The 2,407-nt window shown below is 38.1% G+C and overlaps 1 long non-coding RNA gene across 1 annotated transcript; it reads left to right on the forward strand.

Annotated features, from left to right (window-relative positions):
- Nucleotides 1-725: 725 nt before the first annotated feature.
- On the forward strand, nucleotides 726-1,307 carry LOC108514521 (uncharacterized). Its single transcript, XR_001881231.1, has 2 exons — nucleotides 726-890; nucleotides 1,040-1,307. It is a non-coding gene; the product is annotated as an uncharacterized LOC108514521 (long non-coding RNA).
- The last annotated feature ends 1,100 nt before the right edge of the window (nucleotides 1,308-2,407 follow it).

A 2,407-nucleotide genomic window follows, 5' to 3' on the forward strand; every position in this document is an offset into this window, starting at 1 on the left:
TAACAGTCATGGAATATGTTCAGCATGCCAGGCACTGCACGGATCTTTGTTCATATTATTACTTTTAAAACTCAAAAAAAAAGCATGAGGCCAATACTGTTATCGTTCACATTTTACAGAAGAAGAAACAGAGGCACCGAGGCATTAAAACACCTGTCTAGGGTCACAGGGTGTACAGCTTTCAGAGCCAGGAATCATAACTAGGTCTGTCTTGTTCTAAAGCTTGCCTTTTGTAACTCCTGCACATTAAACAAATAATTACAACTAATTTATTAAATAATTACAAGTGAGCAAAGTGTTTTGAAGAAGAAGTACAAAGGGCTACTGAAGCATAAAATGGGAATTGGAAAAATACCTACCTCGCCAAGAATTATTGTAAGAATTAAAAAGTACTCATTGGTGCACTTCATATATCAAAAGAACTTTAAAATGTTCAACATTGTCACCCTTTATACCAGGAGAGATAGTCTTATATGGACATTCATCAACTTGAATTTCCAAAATGTTAAGCGCCATCTCCTTAACAGTGCAATAGCTTTCTGTATATACTTTGGAATACTGAGATAGAATAATGAAATTTAAATTTTTTAAAATCTACAGTTTCTGACTGTAACCCAAAGGAAGTATTCACCCTGACATCATGAACTGTATAGTAGAGCTCGCCCTACAGAAGAAATTGTCTGTGATTTCCCCCAGATGTGAGGATCCATCACTGAGGGAAGGAGTCTTACAGATTCAGAATCAAGTGGGGTGTCCTGGAAGAAAAACAAACAAACAAAAGCCCCACTAGGTGGAGTGAAATGGATCAGGAGCAATTATGTTCAATTTTACCTTAAGTTTTCTCAAAAGGAGGAGCATTAAGAATCAGCCACCTTAGTACATACTTAAAGGTAAATATTACATTTAAGAAAATCCTTGTTATCTTAATGTGGCACTGAGAAAATGCTATCAAGTACAGCACTTGGACTAAGTTAGAACATTAAATACACAGGATCTCTTGATAGAATTATCCTCAGACTTTCCAGTTCTAATCTTCTAGATTTACTAAGATCTGATCCTGTGCCCGCTGATAGAATGTCAGAGGAATGGGATCCTGTAGGTGAAGATCATCAGCTTATAAAATCCTGTTGCCATCAATGGGGGTGGCAGGGAAAGGATGAAGATTAGTTAAGGGGCCAGTGGACTCAGCATTTAAATGAATCATGAACTTGAAGCCAGAAGACTCAGTTTGTGTCCCAGCTCTCTCAAGCAAAGTCCCCAAGTCCCAGTTTCCTCATGTATAAAAAAGAATAAAAATACTTAATGGACAAAGTTGTGTGGGAATCAAATGAGATAAAGTATGCTCTGTATATACCCTAAAGTCTTGGATAAATAAAGGCATTCTTTTCATCTGAGAAATTGACGGAAAAGATGCCCTGAACAAGAAACACAGGAGAAAAGATATTTTTAACGAAGGATAAAATGATGAAATCCCCCCAGGTATTCCTAAAGAAAGCCCTTACCCACGAGCTGTAGGCAGATGTCCGGTCCTAAGGTCCATTTTGGAGTAGCCCAGCACTCAGCCTGGAAGATTGGACACTGAGAAATATGTGCATCCCATTTTTCTAACTAGCAGCATTTTGATCCTGTCTTATTATCCATACCCAGGCTAGCACACATGATTTTTTCTGCTTGCACTTCAGGAGAACGTAGGCAGTGGACAAAAGGTAGGTCATTCTCAAGTTGATCAGGTTTCTGTTCCAATATCACCCTCCCAGATAGGCCTTTATTCACTCTAAATAGATCACACTCTCTAAAATAGTTACCTTTCCTGCACAGTCTCTTACTATGCTATTTACTGTCAAAGCTCTTCTCACTCCCTGATATGATTTTCCATGTTGATTTGCTTGTTCATTGCATGTTCCCTCACTACAATATAAATGCCTTGCCAGTTTTGATCACTACCATATCCCTAAGGCCTAAGAATATTTAATACATACTAGGTGCTTAATAAGTACCTTTTTTTATAAGTGCATGAATGAATTCTATTCTTATCTTACTCCGTTGATATTTTCCTGTCTTAGCTGCCTTGGACAGCTCTGAAAGTTCTTTTGTTATTTTGCAGACTATTGTCTTTCTCTGTCATTTGAATCTTTTCCTTACTTAGTTTGGGTTCTTCTAGTAGTAGAGCTTGAGACAAGGGTTTGGATACCAGGAGTCTATTTGGAAGGTGATCCCAGGATTGGAGAGAACAGGCAGAGTAAAAAGAGAAATAAAGAAGAACCAGCAAAAAAGTGCCTTCGCTGGGTTGCTGATGTGGGCAGCAGGCACTCAATTCCATCTGGATTTCCTGAGAGATGTGCAGAATACCTCCTAAAATATGGACGATGGAACATTAATTCACACAAACTGAAAAGTTTGAAAAAAA

The sequence above is a fragment of the Rhinopithecus bieti genome, unplaced genomic scaffold (genome assembly GCF_001698545.2).
Source record: "Rhinopithecus bieti isolate Rb0 unplaced genomic scaffold, ASM169854v2 scaffold_1467, whole genome shotgun sequence".
In the NCBI taxonomy this organism is placed as follows: Eukaryota; Metazoa; Chordata; class Mammalia; order Primates; family Cercopithecidae; genus Rhinopithecus; species Rhinopithecus bieti.